Consider the following 6620-nt stretch of genomic DNA (forward strand, 5'->3'; position numbering starts at 1 on the left):
GAAATTGTCCTGTGGAGCTAGAGTAAGTAGAATGGGATCACTTGGTAGATTTTCGGGAAATTGATGCTAGAAAGGTATTTATAACATGTTTAATGATCATATTTTCAATTTATGAAAATTTATTTATATATTTTATATTTAACCATTTGATATTTTAGCTGCGTGAGGAAAAAAAACATAATAAATCGAGGCAGGCAGAATATGCCTTACACATCTGGTACAAAAAGTTTTGCAAGAAGATTTTAAGAAGAGGTAGAAGTTATGCTATTTTAATTTTCCTTTCAATATAAAATATTAGAATTAATATAAAATTAATTTTTGTTGCATTAGAGTATCTGTAATGATGGAGTAGAACTCTCACGCCTTGATACGTTCTACAAACTGCATAAAAAAAAAAGATGGAACATTTGTTAATGTCGTTGTAGCAGAACAAAGTGTAGCCATTTAAAAAATATATTTTACTTTGCATATATTATATATTTTAAATGCATTGATTTTTTCTTGCTTAATAAAGATTACAATTATTTTGCATGCCCAATTGAATACTTTGGTATCTCAACTACTAGATGAATCACAAAGTAGCAATATGCTAAGGGATAAACTTTTCTTGCAAATAATGGGAGAAGATACCCTTGGGTGTTGCGTAATGTATGGTTTAGGCGCATCAGGTAAAGATCTTCATGGACCTAATCCCAATCGCCATCAACTAATGGAAATGTGCAAATGTCTAGAAAGTCAAAATAGCTTGATGGAGAAGGATATTTCTTATTTGAAGAGCGAAGTTGATATATTAATTCAAGTTGCTAGTCGTCAAAGCCGTATGGATGGTGGTGTTGCTACTATATTATCTACCATATCTTAAAAAAGTAATGTTTTTTTAATATAAGAACGTTATTATAGTAGGATGTTTTATGTGTTAATAACTACAAGTATATGCCACAGGGTCTTGGGACATCTCCTTCACAAAACAATGATGTTGGATCATCACATCCCTATAGAGATGATCAAGATCATATAGCTTTTACTAGTAATCAATTTCATTGGAAGAAAAATTTTTATTTATATTCTACAAATTTAAACTAATATATTCATATTTATTTCACAGATATAATGTCTAGGAATTAAAGACATTGTTTCATTTTCCAACAACAGTATTTCTAACTTTTCTTGGTAAGTTTGTATTGATCAAACCAAACTTCCTTTTTATAATGGGTCATTTTTTATTATTATTATTATTATTATTATTATTATTATTATTTTCAAGTTTGCAACAAAGCTCGGTAATTAGTTCAACATTTCTGATATTACTTCCCAATTTCAATTGATTCCAAGAATTTATCTCTTGTAAAGTGAACAATTATAATCATGTTTTTCAGTATGAACAATTTCCAAGAAAATTGAGTTAAGGTACCATACATATATCTTAAGCACTCAGTTCCTTAAGTCGCCAATGCAGGTATCCTTGCTTTACTTCTAACTTTGTATTAATTACAAAGGTGTTTTGTTATGTGAGGTTTGTACATATATCTTGAGGTTTGCCCTTTCATTTATCAGAAAGGGTGTTTGATAAATGAAAGGAATATGATATATTTAACTAATCCTCTTTTTCTTTGCTTGGTCTCATTGTAACAAAATTTGGAAACAATAATCTCATTATATTATGAACTTTTGTCATGGCACAGGGCTGAAATAAGTTCGCTTCATTTATAAAATGTTGATCACATTACTACTAAATCTTTTGGTTATTCTTATTGGTAATGCATTATTGTCTTCAAGTGTTATGGTAGTTGAAAAATTAATGTTGCATTTGCAATAGGTAATCTCTTACTTTGGTGAGAACTTTGATTTACTTATGAAAGCACTATCAAATTCTTCTGATGAGGTATTTTCTTATAATGCTTGAGATTTATTCTGCACATCTTTCATATATTATCATGCTTGTGACTTTGGAAGATCATGCATCTTTCCCTTTTTCTCTAAAATTTCTTTCGGCTATTCAACTATGAACATCCTTTGGTTTGTTGTTTTTTTGTTCTTTCTTTTATGAAAACCAGAGTTGCTTGACTTACATTTGCATTGTTTGATTCTCTATTTTCATTTTTTAAAATTTGTATCTTTATACCTATTTTAGTTGAGAATTCATAATCTACACTAGAACTACCTAGATAATTACGCGGTTCCTTAGGTTCCTAGGCAATTAGAAATGCTTCCTTTCAGACACTACTGCTCTGTTTTCGACTAAACTGCCTCTTATATTGGATGAGTGGCAAAGAATATATATATATATATATATATATTGTTGACTATTTTATGTCAAAGGCAGCTTAGCAATCCTCAGATTGGTTGGTATTCCTAGTGTGATTCTAGTACATGTGGATTTGATCCACCAAGCATCTTGTTGTTTAATATGTGGCTTTGTAATGGGCTAGTTTGATCCTTAAAAAGTTTGTAGGAGAAAGCTGAGTTTTAGTAGTATGTGTGTGTGATTTGTGCAGGTATGCTAAGATTATTACTTTTCTCTCTTTATTATTAATTATTATTGTTATTTGTGTATATATATACACTTTGCTTTATAAGCAACAAATTATTATTATTTTTAACCAGCATGTGGGAGTGTAGTTCCTACTGACTTTTGATGAGTAACTTTAAATACTAGATGCAGTATAGTATTTAGATGAGAAAGCTAAATACTGGCAAATAATTTTTTAGTCATACAACCATCAGTTCTACTTCACTCACAATGGTTTTATAGAGCCAAAGACACTGTATGTTTTATTTTCTTATGTTATAGTTAGCGGTTAAGGTTAGAATTTTGATTCTTTTTACAAATTAGGTGATCAAAGATAGCGAATGCTCACATGATCCATGTAGAGTATTTATGTCATAGGATAGAAATGATAACCCATTGGAGTGCATTGTTTCTAAGATTAAAGTTGTTCTTGTGGCACCAAATGTAATTATTCTCTTTTGTCTATCGCTTCTAAAGTTTTACATATTATCTATTGGCATGTGCCAAATATCTATATCTCTTTTCTTTAATTACATTGTTACTTGCATAAATTAATTTGCATGAAAAAGAAAAGAGCATACCTAAGTGTGATCTTACTATGATATGTCATATTCAACATCATATACTTCCTTTGCCAATCTTCCCACCGGTAACTATTTTTAATTTAATTTATGTTTGAGTTGTTTTTATATTTTCTTTTGTTTAGATTTCTCCCCTATTTTAAATGGCTAAGTTGTTTTGGTTATAGATGGATTACACAACCCTATATCTTCAATGACATCATGTTCTAAATCTTCACTGTCTACGGGGAAAATGAGTTTCACACTTCTTGATCTTTATTCTGGGTGCCCCTATGTCAACTAGGTTATGCTCGGGAGTAAATTTTCCTGGCACAAATTCACAAATTGTAGGCTTTCACATTCTGTCAGATAATATTTTAATGTAAGTTATTTACGCTAAATGTTATGAATTTTGTTTACTACATACATGGGCAGTGGACTTGAATAGTTTTGCTTGTGAGAGTCTGAAATTGAATCATCCACATACTGAGGTAGTTTATGGATATTGTGGAATTTTTGAAACCCAAATATATCGTTATGGAAAATGTGGTTGACTTGTTAAAGTTTGTTCGGGGTTATCTTGGAAGATATGCTATTAGTCGATTGGTTTCTATGAATTACGTGCAAGGATGTGACTTATGGCCGCTGGATGTTATGGCCTTCCGCAATTTCGAATGCTGGTCTTTTTGTGTGGTGTCGTTCCTACTGAGGTCTGTAATTAATATTTTGTTTTGCTTAACCGCAAATTTACTTATTTTTGGATTTTGTATTTAAATAATTCTTTTTGAATGCAAATGTTGCCACAATTTCATTACCCCACTCATGATGTTGTTATACGCGGAGGGTGCCCTAATAAGTTTGAGGTTGTATAATAATATATATTTTCTTAAAGTTCAGTGGTTTTCTTTTGTGGTGTCTGGATGTCATCTATGCTGATTTGGCAAGTCAGTCAATACTTGCTAGGGGCTCAAAAAAATCTGCGGCATAGCTGCATTCAAAAGCTCAAGTAACATTTAGCCAATGTTATTGATTTCATTTTATCTTGATGACTAGCGGAGTCAAATAGATTGATCTGAGCCTTGACTATGTATCACAATCTGATCACTCATGGTTGTTCATTGATGTGCAATATTTTGTAGCTGCTTCTCTCTGATACTTAAACTCATGGTAGTTCATTAATGTGCAATACCTCCTCTTAGTGGTATGTCTCACATTTCTTGGCACTAACGTTGGGATTCATTTTAGCTCAAGTGTCCATCGATAGCTACTTTATGCTTTTCTATACAATATATATTCAAAGTGTGGTTGTTTGATAAAAAAAAAAATTATATTGTCTCACTATTTTACATTTCGGATAATTGTTTTTCAGATGTAATTTTTTTTTTATATATTTGAATTAGCCCCCCTACTAGTAAATCTTGTTTTCACCACTGCTTTTCCTTGAAGAATCCTCCAAGAAAAACATCCTTCAATTCAAACAAAAAAAAAACAACATAATTGGCAAATAACAAAACCATATAAATAAAATCAATTCAAAACACTTTCAACAAAATTAAAAAAAACTCGCAAACACTTAAAAAACCAACAATTATACTACATCAAAAAAATAAGAAAAAACAAAAATCAATTTAGGTGCAGCACTCACAATCCTTGCCGACGCTTCCTCTCTATCCATGTTCGCTTCAACAGCACCTACGATCTCGTTCTTTCAAGCTCCAACCTCCCAAATAAGTATTGAGAAATCACAAGAAAGCACTCAAGAACTATGAACAAGAACAATGATGAGAACCAAATCCAGAGAAATCCACAAACAATCACTCAATTCATTAACTATTCATCTTCACTGTTGGTTTTTATTTTATACAGCAACCAACGGCTATGATTACAAACAGAAAGCAACAGATGAGATTAAATGTTACAATGGGACCCATTCTTTACATGACATCCAATGGTCTCTGTTTAATCTATCCATCTCTAAAGAAATCCAACGGTCAAAAATACTTCTAACATAACCCATCTTCTCTGACTCAGCATGACTGCCTTGCCACCTCAGCCAATTGCCATCCACATCAGCAGCCCATTAACAACCTCTACTTAACTACCTTCTCTTCATCTCTTTCTCTTGCTTCAACTCCCGCCAACACTTCAGAGCTTCTCCTCTTCAACATCCCTTCATTTTACAGCAGCCATTACATATCACAGCAACCCCTCTTCGTATCCTTGCACTACTACAGCTGTAACACCACTATACCACCCTTCTACTTCACTATATACCTTCATCTCTTCACCACATATCACAAATCCACCTTTTTATTCCTTGACGAAACAAATCCCCAATGATAATCGGAAAAACAAAACCCTAAAAATTTGGGGAAACACAAAATAAATAAATTTCTCAATTCAATAGTTTCATCATCTACCTGAAGAAACTTACTATATGCGAATCCGGCTCTGGAGTGATGACAATGGTGGCAGCTCATTATAGAGCTTCTGAATCTTACATGAAAAATGGACATCGAAGTTGGAGAAGAAGATAACCCATTTTCCATGAGCGAGGAGAAGATCAGAGTGCAATCAACCAAGAATTGGTCTTTTAAGGATCCCAAAAGTGAGGATGCCAAGATTTCGCATGTACTTATATCATCTTAGGCCAGTCATCACATTCTGAAATCCAAAAAATCAATTAGAGAAGAGATCAAGGACATGGAGTAGAAGGTTAAACTCATCGATCTGATACTGTGATGATGGAACTGAAGAGATCGTAGAAGGAATCGCAGAAGCTCATGAAAATTGGGCTTTGAAGGCTGTCTTCGCATCCGATGAACAAGGAGGCAGTGGAGGAGAAGGAAGGGCGATTTTATTAGGGTTAAAGATGAGGAATTGGAGAACCAATGAAAAGTTGACAAATGGCTACTTTAAAATCATTTGAAAACACTGCTATTAATGGGGACAACTTTTTATATAATATTTATTAGTGTGAGAGACACATGCTTACGCCGTGGGTTTATACATGAAAGTAATGTAGTTTTAAATTCTATATATAATTTATATTTATATTTATATTTATATTTTATTTATTCATAAATTTTGTATTTCTAGTAGATTTATTATTTTTTAAAAATATTTTTAAAAATATAATAAATATTTCATTTATTGATAATTTATATTGTTTAGAACATATATGGTAAGTTTGAAAAATAAAATCCATATATTTAGTAAAGATTTATTCATACATGAACAAATTATACCATAATTTTTAGTAAGGACATGTGTAAGGGTAGCAAACTGGGGAATTCGACCTTGTCACCGACTGGACAGACTCCATCTGAGTATCCTCTACACCACGAGCCCTCCCACCATCAGGATCGTGGCAAATACGCCTCTGCATCTCTAAGCCCTCCACACTTTGGTTCTCATTGTCTTCCTTTTTCTTGGCCTGTCTCCAGATCTTTATGCCTCGGGCACCCTTAATGATCGCGAGTCTACCACTTCATGGACGGGGCTGAGCTCGACACCACAATTGGTATAGTCTTTGCATTTCTCCCCATCCA

General features: G+C 32.7%; 1 long non-coding RNA gene across 1 annotated transcript; it reads right to left on the reverse strand.

The window, feature by feature from the left end:
* Window positions 1-4948: 4948 nt before the first annotated feature.
* On the reverse strand, window positions 4949-5924 carry LOC120263821. The gene is made up of 2 exons (XR_005537143.1): window positions 5504-5924; window positions 4949-5385 (listed from the first exon to the last, which is right to left on the reverse strand). It is a non-coding gene; the product is annotated as an uncharacterized LOC120263821 (long non-coding RNA).
* Window positions 5925-6620: the final 696 nt, after the last annotated feature.

The sequence above is a fragment of the Dioscorea cayenensis genome, chromosome 6 (assembly GCF_009730915.1).
Source record: "Dioscorea cayenensis subsp. rotundata cultivar TDr96_F1 chromosome 6, TDr96_F1_v2_PseudoChromosome.rev07_lg8_w22 25.fasta, whole genome shotgun sequence".
NCBI classification, from domain to species: domain Eukaryota; kingdom Viridiplantae; phylum Streptophyta; class Magnoliopsida; order Dioscoreales; family Dioscoreaceae; genus Dioscorea; species Dioscorea cayenensis.